Raw genomic sequence first — 16,609 nt, 5'->3', positions numbered from 1 at the left:
AATTGGCTTGAGAATTACTGCCACAATCAATAAGCACACTCCAAACTCACGGTCCTCTCTTCTCAATTTACAGCCCCTCTCTCTTGGCTTCTTTTATAACGAGAAGAACAACACGCATTTGTTGTGAATTTTTGACTTTATTGTTCACTTTATTCACATAAAACCGAACGAAAGATTTATGTTAATGGCAAAGCATAAGGTTCATTCTGTAATTGCCATCTTAAATCTTTTCCAATTCTCTGATGTTTTAGGATTGATTTTTGTTCATAAATGCTTTCTTGGTGTTCTTCTCTGGCTTAAACAATATGATGAAACATTTTGGAGCAAATATACACAGAATGTGTCCAAAACTGGAGGCCAGAAGTGGCAATATCTCCACAGCCACAGTAAATTTCCCGAGAGCTGAGAATGCAGGGATAAAGGTCTCCAGACCACAGAATATCAGCATGCTGAAGGTGATGAGCTTGCTTCATTAATTATCAGGTATCTTCCGAGCTAGGAGCACGCAACACAAAGCAAAAGACAGCCGTAGACCTATGTACCCGAGCACAGCCCAGAACCCACAGCTGAGGCCCAATACACACTCCAGGATTGATTCTCTTCTTGTATGATTAGGTTTTTCATTGGAAAAGGGGGACTAAGCCCCACCAAATAGTGCATATTAAAACTTGAATAAATTTGAAAGACACTACAGTCATTCTTTGCTGTGGAGGACCAAACCATTTCATGACATTACTAACCTGGGAGTGTAGCTCTAAAGGCCATTAACACAACTATCGTTTTTCCAAGACACAAGACATACGAGGACGAAGGTGATCCCAAACGCTGTGTGGCGCAGCATGCAGGAACCACTCAGAGGGTGCTCCAATGAAAGTTTAATGAACATAAGAAACATGATCAGGGAAAAACAGCAGGGAGCTCAGCTTCAGAGTTGTTGGCCCTGACATCGGGGATGTCCGTGACATAGAACACAGCTGCTGTTTATGGCCAGACAGGCGCCACCAACTGAGAATGCAGCCAGGATGATTCCTAGGACCTCGTTGTAGGAAAGAAACTCTACAGGCTTGGGGAGACAATGTGTCTCTCTCTGCTTAGGCCAGAACTCCTTGGGCAAGAGAAACAATCAGGGAATCTGGAAAATGAAATCAAAGTACTATTCTAGTGGTTGTAATGTTTCTTGATTTTGCACAGTACATTGGCTATGTACAGTTGAAAAACAATACCTAGTACTTGCTAATCTCTCTCCCTCAGGACACGTATACAATCATAACAGCAGATGGGTTTTCCTTTCTGCAGCACTTTACGAGTTCCTGGAGGACAGCTGTCAGAGCACACTGACACAGGAACCTGGCACATAGACAAACAAACTCACATATGTTCAGGTGTGCTTTGACGCTTTTTCAATCCTCTTTTAAAACAATACTTGCACAGTTTTTGTAACTGTGTTCTAAAGTTCAGCTGAAGCCAAAATAGGTTTTAGCAGTCTGACTTAGACAAATCAAGTGTTTGTCTTTCAAGTTAGCTTTTTTGAACAAATTCCCTTTTTTTTTTGTTCTACTATCCCTTACACGCTCAGCAAGGGAATTCTTTTTGTAAAATATGAAGGAAGAATTTACTGACAATATTGTTACTTTGGAATGTATCTCGTCAAGCCATATGGACAGACCAATGTACAGTGACTTAAAATTATTTCAATGTACATTACAATATCATACCCATAGAATCACCATTTGGGGTTTGAATGACATGTTTTTATTTTTATTTTAAACATAGTATTGCTTTCGTCCTCCTTACTTGTCGCCACCCATCTACCCGGATGTTGCCTGTTGACTTTGAACTTCTGGCCCACCGGCAGTGATGCATCGTATTTGCCCTACTGTCACCAACGTAATACTGCCACTCGGAATCTTTTGCCAGTTAACCAGCTCGTATCTGGCCACAGGATCCCCGTTGGCACAATGACACATCATAACCTTTCGAGAGAAATTTACTTTTTCAGCTGGTAAGAACTGTTAGAATAAAGTACAGAAGACGAAATAAAAAAAAATTAAAATGAAATCAAAGCATGCTTCATTTCATAAAAAGTACTTGTGTAAAAAGGCATCTGGGGTTTTCACTTAGTCAAACTGACCTCTTTGGACTCTATCCTGGGAATTTGTCACACTGAAGTTGTAGAATTGATTCCGCCGTTCGAGCACGGACTATGCTTTATGACTGAGCATGAGCTTTGCTAAACAGCCTTGTATACCAGTTAGTGCAGCGGAGCTGAATGTTTCATGTATAGGGCTCTGGAGGTCTTAATTCTTCAGTTCCTCACACTCTCCTCGTCTTTCTGCACCTAAAAACACAAAGAAAGAGAAATGTGTTTTTTTAGCTTTAAATTATCATTCTTTCTTTGGGTTTATTGCTCCTTTTTATTCCATTTAACCTGTCAAACAGCCTTGTAGAAACTCACATAGCATATTGTTGCATATAAAAATTTGGTTTATAATGGTAGATACACCAATAAGCCACTGTTTTGCCTACATTATTGTATTATAATTATTATAATCTTATAATTCATATATTAATATTTTTTTTCAGTTGTGTCCAGTGATATTTTTTTCAACCTTCATTTAATCCAACAACACAAAACAGTCATCAGAAAAGGTCACATTTAATAAAAGCCAAACATGTAATTTCCTTTAAATACTTTCATGACCTGTTTTAAGGGAGGAACCCTAACCCGCAGCGGTGCAGGAAGAATGAACAGGATTATCAGCGCCACAATGACCACAGCCACAAACTGTTCACTGCTGCCGTCGGCAGGGCTTACGCAGCCTGGTTCCTGCCATGCCAGGCTCAGGCAACTTCATCAAACAAGGCCATTAGACTTCTGAACTCTTGAGCTAATGTCGACCATAACTAAACCGTCACTTAACCTTTCATACTATTATATACTGTCACTTAACCTTTCATACTTTATACTGTCACTTAACCTGTATACTTTGCAACTTCCTGTTAAGCATACATTACCACATTCCTGCGACATTACAGTTATTCTTTTTACAATTACTGTACACTATGTCTAACACATCAGTATATATTTTTATTTATCCATCTATTTTTTCACCTATTTTAACTTTGCACTATTCATGTCATGATTTTCCTTTTTATTGCATGTTTTCTATGTATACTATTCATTGTGAAGGGAGCCTAAGACTCAAGATATTTTTGCCAATTACTCCGTCTCTGGTAATTGTTGTGCATATACCAATAAAGAACTTAAAATTATAACTAATAAATGATCAGTAATCACTGTCCAATATAAACAACTTCACACTATATAATGTAACTAATACCTTCAAGTAAGTGTAATTAAAGAATGGATTATAGGCTACTTAAGCTTGGGGGCAGGAGAATGTATACTGTGTGTTTGTGCGCGACTTCAGTGTTGACATTTTGAAATCACTGCCAGCAAGTTCATACTTAATCCTCAACACGCAGATGGCGTCATTTTTCCTGAGATCATCATTAAAAGTGATTTATTACAGAGAGGAAATTCCCTATGTCACCCATTCTTTGATCAATATCGGCAATCTTCCCGTCAATCTGGGGTTTGGTCTTAAAGCAGCTGCGAGAGTCTTTAAACAGGACAATCCACTCAGATAGACATCCCAAAAAACCAACACAACCAAAAAAAGTCCACTGTCTGTCCTATGCTCAAAAATCTGAGAAACATTCTCACTTTTTCCCACCTGCAGTTGAATGCACCTTCCCAGAACTCAGTAACACTGGCGGCAGCCAACTTTAGAGGGAGAGAGATCCAGCAAGAAGTCTCTCAGACCTGGGATGCGGATCGCTCATCCAAATCCGATGGGCTCCAGAACAGAAGCTGTACCTCAGCAATTCTGGGTCTGTTACCCAGGCGTCACGCCTACCACTGGCGAGGTGGAGAAGGCTGAGTGCAGCTCTCCAGCAAGAATCCTAATGTCTCCCAAGGCTACAAATGCACACAACAACCATAGCTGTTGACCTGGAAAATACGTTTTTTAAATATATCAAGATAGGATTATTTAGTATTGGTCTGACTGACCATTTTTAATAATAACATCAGTACTCCCATAAACAGGAATAGAAAGTGTATACATTTCTAATTTGCAATGTGGTAATAAAATATTTCCATCTATAACTTACAGAACATTGTTGTTTGCTTTTGTTCGAGGTCAGGTAGCACAAAGAACATCAACACCTGCGGATAACATCACTACTCTCTGGATCCTGCTACGGGGTTGGTCCGATGGAAAGATTCAGAGTATTCCACACAGACCCCCTCTTTGCGTGCTGCTCCAGAAAGACCCATAACCATATTGCCATAGTCTGAACCTGACCGACAGCACCTATCCAAGTCCAGCCAAGTGTTGTTACCAGCTGGCCAGCGCGTCAGCCTGAACTGATCACTAGGGACTGTTCTGAAAAATTTGGGTACGCTGCTTATTGGCAGACATGCACAGTGCAAAGTGGCTCACCTAAAAAACACAACACGTGTTATTATTTTTCAGGACAGGCAAAAACAGCACAGGTCTAAATTACAAAAGTTTCACAGCAATCCAAATAATTACTTGAGGGATGTTAAAGGGACCCAATGATGCGCGACAATGCTGATGGACGCATGGACCCGTCTCCAACTAACAACAGCCATCACATACCAGATTGTGACAATTGTCACTGTATAAAACAACCGGTCCAGCCATTTGAAGCTGGAATGCCACTGCACCGCCACGGTCACCGAGGCGCATGATTCATAGATGTTATAACCGAGTTTGATTCCTGGCAGAATCTCCGTGCTGTTGTTTATCCCCTCGATGGCGAAGATCCATTGCCGGGAGAGCGCGTTCACCGGGTGTTAAGGCTGCACCAGACACTCCAGTCAGGTTTGAATTTTACAATTCACATTTTAATAAGTTGCATGTTTGGGAACTGAAAAAAGCACAGTTCATGGGTGTTAATGTCGCAAACGACACTGTGTCACTATTTGAATATTAAAATTCCCAAACTTAAACACGAAATATAAAAAACACAGGATTAGATATCATCCAACATTCACAAAATCTTGAATGCACATTACCTAAATCTAAAGTATGTATTGTTTGCTACATTGTGTTAATACTTTTGTTAAACGTATTTTCAATTAAGAAGAAAGAAAAAAACATGTTAATTACTTTCTCTACTACTACTATTATATTACTACTATTCTACTATTACTACTATTTTTATGAATGCATACTGCATTTACACAACAATGAATTTCCCCTCTAAGGATCTTATTTATGTCATCTTATCTTTTACGGCCAAATAGTGATTTGGCAACTTAATAACATTTCAGTCATTAATACTAACAAACCTTTCCAACATTATGTGAACATCATGCAAATCAAAACATTTTTTTTTCCTAGAGAAAAAATAAATCGTCATTATCCCCACACTTTTCAATCTTACTAAACCTCCCTGTGCATCTAGTGGATCAGGCTGTTGGTGTAGTATTCTTCACTGTATAAACATATTGGTGTATGGAGAAACCCCAATAAAGTAGTCACATCCGTAGAGAACACAGGAGATGATGGTACCCTGGAGCTTACATTCACAGATGAAGTCTGAGTGCTGACCCCAGCACCAGTTCTGCCTCTGTAAGCCCAGCCTTTGTTTACATCATCCACAGAACCATCAGAGAGAGCTGAGATTCAGCTCACCCAACCCAGAGCAGATCAGACCAATACAGAGAGCAGAGATCCCACCCTCAACTGTCAGCATGTGGGCCATACTGCATGTGTTTTATAGATTTCACAAACAAACTTCCCTCCTTCTACTGTACGTCATCTTAACTTCTCATCACGAGCGGATGCCTCATCCCGGGCGTTTGATTAAACTCATGTCTAAGTCTTTTGTGGATGCATACAATTAATCTGCATTGAAGCTGCAGTGGGTAGAATCAAGAAAATGGTCTTTAATAATGGATTAAACAGAGGACCTATTAAAGGTGCACATTGTGTTATACCTATACTATGAAATATTATGAATATATAAACTAAATTTTTTTAAGGGAAAAAACAAATAGTTGTTTGGAATTGGGGCGCTCTGAATTCCCTCATAAAGTACCAGCATCGTAGGCTTACTAAAAGAGAAATGTTGACATGCATTATTACAGGAGATACCGGACATTTACCAATAGATTCTATCACACAATTGCACCTCCTCAGCAAGTTCTAAAACAAAAGGAGTAGCCATTGTTGCCAAACGGAACATCCCATTCAAATGTTGTCCTCTTGTCAGATGATACAGGCAGCATTGTGAATTCAACAGAGTTTGGTGCTAGGAAAATGCACTTGTGTGAGCTTATGTGCCAAATGTTTTTGATGGCAATTTCTATATACCTCCCAATCAAAATACTGCAGTAACACACTGTTCTTTATGTTGGTGCAGATTTTATTGCTGTAGGACCCAAATATTGATTGAATGCAAAGGCCCGTAGGTCAGGCTCAGGGTACAACTGCTCTGAAATCTGGGCCCCAGCTTGTGGATTATAAATTTTGGCTGTAGTCCCACCTGTAAGGATTATTGCTTTTTCAGGTTAAACCAAATGCTTTAGATCTAGATTCTTTAGAATAGATTTTCTTTTGCATCCCCTCATTATTTCATCCAATTATTAGCGATGTGGCTTCTAATGGCATGTCTGCAATAAAGATGTCTTTCGCTGCCCCCCGTGGTCAGCTATCCAACTTTGGGTTAGATGGCGCTTCAATATCGACTTATCTGAAAATGGGATGCTGTATCACTCAGTTTATTGCAGAATATCGATATTTGCAGAAATTAATGTTGGCTCTATAGAAGACCTAGGATATATGTGGACGCGATAAAAGGTTTTATTAGAGCAATACCAACTTTTCTCCTAAGCACGCAAAGCTACACCACTGAAACGGAAAAATTGAAGCTGAGTTCACCAGATCAAGTCACTGTTAAAAACTGTTAGTTTTACTGTGCTAGTACTGATGATTGGCTAGTTTTAGAACGCTCATTAGTCAAAAAAAAGGGAAACAACATTCGAACAGAAGTCTGCATTCTAATTACACAGAGGCAAGACGCGCTATTAATTTCAGGGTGCTAGACCTATTCACCATTCTCGCAGAATATTAGATCCAGTGAGTTATGTTGTAGATTATACCACTACTAATCCTCCAATGTGGTAAGCTTAGAACTGTCCTGTCAAAGTAATAATGCTTTCATACATTCCATTCCAATTGTTGAAACTAGGGTTAATTTGGATTTACCACTGTGACAGCCGTTGAAATCGGCGTGATTTGCCTCAGTTATCGCAGCAGGATCAACTTCTTGGACAAATTGATACTATTAATTAGGAGCTGGCAGTACAGAATATGCACAGGAGGAAAATCACCCGCTTTGTGGGATTCCCTCCTGAATTTTATGCAACTTTTTTGGAAAAGGTAGGCCTTTCCTTCTTGACAGATTACCTCTATTGGAAAGGGTAACTTCTCAACGTATGTTAACACAGCCTTAATTCCTAACTCTATAAAGATAAGGATCCTTGTGTTCTAGCTATCGACCTCTGAGTCTCCTTAAACGCTGACATAAAATCTTTGCAAAAGCTCATAGCCTGTGTTTGGAGTCTCATATGGCAAAATTAGTGAACTCTGACCAAACAGATTCATAAAAACAAGACTACCCAAGTATTTTAGAACATCCCACATTGTTGACGTGGGAGGGACGTAAACCCAATGTCATTGTAATGGGACAGGAAGGAGGACCCAAACGCAGAGACGTGAGCACGGATAGTCGCGATACAAGGGGTTTTTATTCCAACAGTTTAAAGGAAACATGCAAAAGGCGAAGTCCACAAACATAAATTCACCAACACTGGGAGAGGCAGGAGTCCAAACGGGGAGGGAAGCACACACGGGGACTGGCAGGGGACTCACGGGGAAAACACAAAAGAAAACAGAATGTAGGATCAGGCCGGCTGGCAGGGCAACACACGAGGCAGGGCGACAGAAACAAACAACTTACAGGTGAATAGGCGCTGCGAACAATTCAACAATAGGACGGCTGGACAGGCAGAAGGATCTGACAAAGAACAAAGAAAACACGGGGTTAAATACAAGAGGTAACGATGGTAATGGGGAACAGGCGAGCGTCAGGTGAAGCACATCAGGCGGGGCTGGCTATCGAACAATGCCAACGTAAAGCTAGACAACCAGACAAAACAGGAAACATTACTACCACATAAAACGGGAAGAAAGAACAAAACAGACACACAAGGACACAATACAGAATCAAAACCACACAGACCAAGGAGAAAACAAAGTACAAAAAACACAAGGAGGCCAAAGACAAAAGCGAACTCAAACAAAACCCCCAACCACAAACGTCATTCTTTCTTGTGACACAATAAAGTCTTTGACAAACTTAAGTGGCATTTTTATGGCAGTCTTAGGGGTGATGGGCTTTGTTAAAACTTTTGTTGGTATGATTAAGCTTGGTATCCCTCAGCCCGTATATTAACCATATGCACCTCCTCCTCTTTATTTCCAGTTTTCAGATACTCCTGCCAAGGTTCCCCATGATGCCTGCATTATTTGTTATTTCTCTAGAGCCGCTTGCTCAAGCCATTTGCCATTGATTATGGCTCACCAATATGCATTATAATACACAGCATCATATCTTAATTGCACGATGAACACCCCCTTGTTCTCTTCCTCCTTCTATCATTATATTAGTATGGGTTGGAGACTGTATTAAGCTTTAATATCTAACTGGTCAAAATCTGCACTACATTTAATTGATTTTCCCGCAACTAAACCATCTCTGCCACATCCCCTGTTAAGCGTTTACTATTTAGACATTGAGGTCTTCCCTTGCTTAACCAGATTATTAACATAACTATTCTGTTGCCTGAACAATTTAAAGATCAAAAACAAACAAAATCATTGAATGTAAAAAGAAAAATGAATTAAAATCAAAAAGTAGAAGATGTGTTGGGATGTGCTCAGCCAAACTCTATATTTTTTTTATTTATTATACTGTTCTCATCTGACCATGAAACAGCAAGCTATACTCCTTCCTTCAAAAAGTATTCCTCCAATAGAACCCAGACGGTGTGTATACTTGGCAGGTCATTTTAATGAAGAAAGGTCAAACTGAAAGACTACAACATATAACAATACAATAAGTATTTCTGTATACTCTATAATTAATGAATAAAGTCTTACAGTTCTTACACAAAAACTAAATTCAGCTACAAAAAATAATGTATCCCTAAATTAGTTCTTAGTTATTAATTAGATTTACTCACTGGCATGCCCCATAACACAACACACGAGGATGGTAAAGAGGAAATGTGCTTCTTCAATCAACTACCCAATTGCAGCACAACAGGAAGGCCCATAGAAAAACCGTTACAAAAAAAACACCCACCTTCAAAATAAAAGCATACACCATTAAAACAGTCTCTTTCTTAATTACACCACACTCCCCGCCTGCATATCTGTAGGATGCCACATATTCTCAACCTAAACTACCTCTGACTCCAAGAGTAGAACAACTCAGAGCGGTCTCAGGTAAGTCCTGGGAGGGGTTGGGGAGCCACTTTCCTCCACTTTCGCTAATAGCCTCATACTCTGAAAGGCCTTTGTAATTACTCCCACATTGACCATTCAGGTCTTCTTGCTTGTTTGTCTTTACAGCATCACAACGTCTCCATTCTGAGATTTTCTTCTGGTTTTCCACTTTTTGTCTGCTCTGAAGTGTATTCAAGTACTCCAGCCTCCATCTTCCCAGAACGTGTCTGCTAACGCCTGAACTCTTTCCATTCCTGTTTCAATACGATAGGTATCCGAGAGAATTCCCAGGAGGAATTGGTGGAGTCCCCATCTTCTGCGTAAGCAGCATTGCAGGAGTAAGATCAGAGAGGGGCTTCTGGGTCGGAGGAGAATGGTATCAATGGCCTAGAGTTATTATGGCCATTGACCTACTCTCAATGTGCACAACTTCATGGGCAATCTCTAACCTCCCTTCTTTGAGCATTCATTGAATCAGATAGATGCGTCGTGCTGTTCCTATCATGCGCTCCCACTGCCTCCTCATGTTAGACCTCATGTGGCGGGTTAAAGACCATGTGCACTTCTGATTGAGAAGGTATGCATTGACACTGTCTCTTGAGCGTCTGTGGCAGCGGCAAGCTTCATCTCGTTGGGGCACCGACAAATTTGTCCCGCGATCTGATCTATTCTGCTTTACTGTCCCCTGATTGGAGAAAAACCTGCGGAGGGCATTTATGTCAGCTTGAAGCAGTCATCGTCCCAATCACCCTTATGTGACAGCTTATTTTGACATACAAGTGAACAATATCCCCACCTCTGCTGTTGGGCACTTGCGCTCTGGGGGGTCCCGCGGCGCCACATACCATCCCAAGCCCAAAGGACAGCCCCCCCTAGGTAAATGAGGCTCTGTGCTGCAGGCGCTTGGGCTGATCTGCCATGTGCGTGTGTTCCAAACCTGCCACGACATTTTCTGCATGTCACCCATTGTAGATAGGGCTGCTGATGGCTCGTTTGCTCCCACTATCCATAGGCACTTCCACGTACACGCTTCGTGCAGTCCGTTCCCCTGGTGTTTCCACACTGGTCGTCGGTGATGCGGATAGCAACACAGCTAGATGATGCTTGCAGCGGATAAGATGGGAGTGAGATCTCATCTGCAGGGTAGGTTGAAATGGATGATGCGTCCGTCCTACACGTAGTCAAACCCTCTTTTTCCATCACAGGATGCAAATTCTTTAGAGGACTACTCCCAGGTATAGTCTTGTCCTTTCACAAGACAGTGCCATTTCTTCTGCGTAGAACCTTCATTGCACCTATTTAGACTGACTGTTCGGCTTTGGTTACCTCGCACTGTGACGCCTTTCTTGCCAGTGTGCCATACGTAGCACATTCCGCTCCTAGTGTCGATTTGTGGAAGCTTTGAGTACGTGGACAAGCAGTCGAGCTATGAGCTCTTGTCAGTATCGACTCCATGATGAAAGCTCGTTCAAAACGCTTAGTGCCCAGTTGTTCTCCTGAAACTTTGTCATAAGCGCTGTGACTTTGGACGAAGTTCCGTGTCCGAGTCGTGGATTAATCAATTCAAGGCTCTGTACTGCCCGGATGACGACATCTCAGGTTCCAACACAAAACTGGGTCCCTCAAACCAACTGGTTCGTGTGCAACTGGATTGCAGACAGATCTTGAGCCAAGATCGGTGCGGGATTATTTCCGTGGCTACATATCGCCAACTCTGACTCGATGGCTGGACTGTATGATGCGCTGCACGCGGTTTATTTAATTACGTAGAACCTTCGAGATCTATTCCTTATGTAAACCACACGACCTTACTGTCCGTTGAAGACGTGATCCTGTCGAGCCGTAACCACGGCTATTTCCTCCTTGATCTGGTCCGCATTTCCGTGGCCAACACGTGGCACAGAGTTCCTAGTGTCTCGGGTAGGTAACTCTGCCAGAGGCCCGTTTGGCTTGCCGAGCCACGAAATCTGAATCAGTGCGAACCTCGTCAGTTTCCACCCATTTAAGTAAGCAAACTGCTGCAATAGCCTTACCGAGCATCAGCAAAGACCCAACAGCTCTGGTCCTTTGCATCTACATCAGTGACAGGTAGCATAGGTTAGCACAGAGTTCAGATCATTCAGATCCTGCAGTGAGGCCTCACCGCTTGCCAACTGTCTCAATTTCTCAAGGAAAGGCAGAGGATGGTCCATTCTGTTACCGTGAGAGACCAGTTCTACGAAGGAGCCGCTTCGATGTCACAGGAGCCAGGAAACCCAAATGACTCCCACGCGATTGATGGTCGAGGCACCCCTCCGCTCTGCGCGTGAAGGGTTTTGGGGCGTGGGATGTTAACGGTAAGTATCTCTGTCATATCCAGGTACTACACGACTGCGCGGGTGGTTGTGTAAGGTCATACACTACAAGGTCCAGCGCTATCCATACCCTTAGCTCAGATCTTCTTCTGGGAAAGGCATTTATGGACAGCGACCTTGTTTGAGGTGATCGTTGTGGAGTTTTATGTATTAACCTGCCAGCAGACCCTTGGGCTCTTCTTTAGATATCAACGCTTCAACCTCTCGTCGGAAAGGACCGCAATGCCGTCATCCATATGAAGTCTCTTTAATGAATTAACAGACGTCCCTGCCATAATCCTTCTCTCCTCCTGTGATGCTCTCTCCTCAATCTCGTAGGTTGCCACAGCAGGAGAGGGTGATTTCCAAATACGTGCGTGGACTCACCGGGTAATATACACTTCGCTTTCAGGGTTTATTGTACCTTGACCACAAAAGCGCAAAACATCTCGTGTTCCTCCTGGACCAGAAGCAATAAAACCAATTTGCCTAACGCTGTCAGTTAGGGCAACGTTCCTTTCTGAACATAAGAAGAGCTCACAGTAAGCACCGGTTGTTGGCATCTGGGTCCTGAATGCAAGACCTCATACATGAGACCCCCTATAGCGAGCAACTTGAGTCAAACAACCCTACCCACGATTTTACCGGCTGTGCGGCTGGTAGACTCTAAAAATGGGAAGGTACACACCTCCCTTACCCTCTGGCGGTTGGTCCAAGCGACTGCAATGGTAGTTATCCAAGATCCCTGCATGAATCCCAGGAAGTCTTCTTTCATGCTGCTCTCTTCTGGAAAGTTCCGCTGCAATGACATAAACCGGGTGGATGCTGCGCTGTTGGAGAGGCTTCCGTGGGTTCCTAAAGGGCAGGGGCACACCGAGCATGCCATTTACTCCCTAAACAAACCCCTGTCATAGACGTAAGACGGTCAAATCGTCCGATTGGACGGTGCTACTGATTTGTGTCTTTTCAGTCTTGTGGAAGTACGTTGCCCCCAAGGGGACTCTGCTTGCTCCAGAGTAACGGGCCAAATAGGAGAGCATCATCCTGACTGAAGGGTTATCTGGCTTGAAACCTCCTTAATTTTGATACAAGAGTTCTAACAAGGACCGATGAACTGCGGACGGCCATTGTCCATAACGAGTGTTTGCAGGTTTTCACTTTGGTAGGGTTGGTGCCCTCACCCAGGAGCAGACGTCGCCAACAAATGACACCCACCCAAATCGTGCTTCTGAGCAAATGAGCGTGGTCTGGGCCATTCCCTTGCTGACGTCACCTGTGGACTGTGAGAATGTCCGCCCTAAACAGGAGCATGAGCTCCGGCAGCGTCGGTCAATGACGCAGTATTTGGTCAGCCCATAGCCCGCCATTTAGCTTGTGGTGGTACCGCAGTTCTGGGGTGGGAATCATTCTGCTCTGAGTGTTTGGCACATTTATATCACTCTATTCGAGTTGGAAGGCATACGTAGCTCTCATAGTAGGGGCCTACCACTTACCATGAGCTCTTCTACTCCGGTCACCTGCAACCCAGACATTGTAGTAAGTAGGATGTATTGGTAGATCAGGGTCTTGTATGTTGAAATGTGTCAAAGAAGTATCTGTCTTGGCCAAAGAGCTTACTCTTATCGTCTAAGATCACGGTACATCCTTTTACTCTCCTCTGGACGACTTCCGATAACATGTAACCAGAACATTTTTGGCACCGACTTTTTTTCCCCTTTCCTTTGAAAAGCCCTTACCACCACCGTGTACAAGCGGTTAGCAGTAAGAGTTTCATGTCATCCTAGGTGTAGTGACGGCTCCTCCCGCCGTGAACCTCATAAGGAAGCTCTGCTCTCTGGAGCCTTTTGATCCTTGTAAGAGACCAACGTCTTGACTCTCTGGAGCAGGACCAAAGTGCGATGCGGGGCACTGCGTTTCACTCCGCACTCTGCAACATTCGATTGAGCGCCACAGTCCTTGCTGGTGGGACACTGAGTCCAGCAGCCCAAAAACACACTCCCCCTTGTTCCCTGAGGAATTCTTCCTGTCTCCAAGAGCATAGATCGAAGCTCTTGCACTTCTAAGTGCGTGTGTGTTTTTATGTATAGGCGACATGTGTTTCAACTCTTCCTTTGATTCGCACTCTCGTCTGTGTTGTTTCTTTTTTGCTCACAAGGTCTATGGACACGAAAAGGATTCCTGTATTTGAGATTACACCATTTTCTCCCTTTTTTCAGAGCGTGCACACTGCATTGGTCCCATAAACAAACCTTGGATCGTTTTTCTCGCCCTGGCTTGTCTCCTTACAATTCAGAAGACTGAAAAGGGGGGAACGATATCTTGTGGTCTTCCTATATTTTCGATCCAAATCGTCATCCATTTCTCATTGTAAAGGTAAAGGGCAATTTTTCTACAACAATGGGACGTACTCCCGCTTCCGTGGTTCCAGATAGGCTAAATCCTTGACAAACCATCTCCTTAGCACTTTCAAGTCGCACTAGTACTCCCCAAGTTTCTCGAGCTGTGGTTATCGCGGTGCCTACTCTGGGGAGTTGTCCGTTTGCCAAACACAGCCTTCTCATGCCTTGGAGTCAACTAAGTTCATCTAGTTCTTTCCACAACGAGGTGGAGACCCACCAAGTCGGTTGACCGAACGTTAAGGGCTTTCATTCGGCTGCGCTTGATACTGTGACCTCAGGACATGCCATTTTATGCGAGGTCAACTTTGTTCGTGGGCCAGTAGAGATCAAGCCCTTTAACAACTTATAAAGGTTGACTTCCACAAGGAGTTGTTTTCTGCCTATCTCAAATTTGGTCAAACCACGAAACCAGCGGACTTCTTATTAAAAAACTTAGCAAGTCTACCTGTTGTTACTTAAGATCCTGGCCAGGAGGGGTTAGGAGCATAAGTGGCTGAACACGTGCTGCTTTTTGTTATTCCTGAGTGTCAACTTGTTTGCTCTTTTGTTCCACCTTGACTTTTTGTGACTTGGCTTTGAAATGGTTGATTCGAGCTTAGAGCTGGTTTGTAGCCGTCTGGCTGGACATGGCTCGGAGTGATGGAACATGGTCTGATACCGTGGGATTGAGTGTGTGTGGCATACGCACAGTCTCCATAAGATGGACCGTGGTTTTTGGGCTGAGCAACTCCACGCGTGCAAGTGGATCCGTGCTCTTCATCGGTGGCACTCTTACAGGGCAATGGCATCTTGTTGGGTTTGTATCAAACTGGTTCACTGGTTGGAATCATCCCTGTTGCGAGTGTCTTTCCACATGACTCACTCGCTGGTGGTCTCTTTGTCCCTGTATTGCGTATGGTAAAGACTCACAAGTCCCCGTAAGCTCCATGAGAGCGTATATTCACAGTGCAACCGTTTTCCATGGCATGGCCGTTTGCAATAAGCTGCCTCACTGCTTCGCCTCTTGTTTGAGCGACTTCTATTACTGCATCCTAGACGAGTTTTCAATTTTGATGTGGATTTCTTTTGACAAGGAGGCTCTGGCTCACCCTCGCTGCTTTCTGCAGCAACCAATCTGCCGGCGCTGTAGCAGCTGCCACCTGCCCATAGATCGTTAGCGTGTTAGATCACGTGCACTAGAGCGTTTGTGATTTCGCATAGCATCCTCATAATTGTCTGTCTCAATAAAGTGTGTTCAGTCGGGTGGCAGCCCAGTCTCATGGCAGTTTGTGAAATGGTTATGTTATTTAATCTATTAATTTGTGTACAAGTCACGTTAATGTCACTATTTTTGTGTGTTGATTACAAATTGTTATGTGGGAAGCCTATTTTGTGATCGATTATGGTAGTGAGTAATAGTGAAAAGTAAAACAACACAGGACTTTCAACGCGTCTCGCGTGTGGCAGTTACTTTCCGTGTTATTCTCTTCCTAATCACAACTGTCCCGTTATTGTGGCCTGCATCAAGCGTTTCATTTCCCCGTTGTTGTGAGCCACAGAGACCGCAGATCGTGCCCTGGCATGAGTTTTTATCACCGTTTCGCGTGTGGTGTTTTCTTTCCACATCCACATTTCATCCAGTACACGTGATAAATGAGAAAATTGTGACCTGTGCATGAATCAATAAATCATAATAAGGTAACAATATCACGAACTGGCGTGAGACTAGGTTGCTGGTGGATAGGACTGCAAGGATTTTATCATCCCTTTATTATCATCTTCATTTTTTATAAACTTCTTAAAATTTCTTATTGACTGCTCCTCAATCCAGATTTTGGGACCGGGGCAGAGTTGCATTCAACCACTCTCTGCTCCTATTCCAGGAGTTCCTATAAAAACCCAATAGTACGTTGTCTCCCCCGACCATTGAAATTTTAAATCCAAGTAAATGAAGAGGAGCTGTGGCATGAAAACCTCATAACAATTAAACACAATGCAATAGTGCAAAAATAATATAATTAAATGTTTACTCCTAAACAATATTCTTCTCTTCTAAAGGTGTACTAGTAAATGAATTAATATCAGATTCTAATATTGATCTATTCTTCTTACTAAATTCCTGGTGTTTATTTGGAACATGTTGTCTAAAGGAATCCACCCCTCCCATCATATTAATACTCACCTCCTCGAAAGGCACAGGCCGAGGAGGTGGAGTTGCAGCTATCTTTGATTCTAGTCTACTAATCAGGTCTAAACAGACACTAAATTATAACTCATTTGAAAGTCTTGT

Source organism: Etheostoma spectabile, chromosome 3 (assembly GCF_008692095.1).
Source record: "Etheostoma spectabile isolate EspeVRDwgs_2016 chromosome 3, UIUC_Espe_1.0, whole genome shotgun sequence".
In the NCBI taxonomy this organism is placed as follows: domain Eukaryota; kingdom Metazoa; phylum Chordata; class Actinopteri; order Perciformes; family Percidae; genus Etheostoma; species Etheostoma spectabile.
This window is presented reverse-complemented; position numbering follows the sequence as displayed.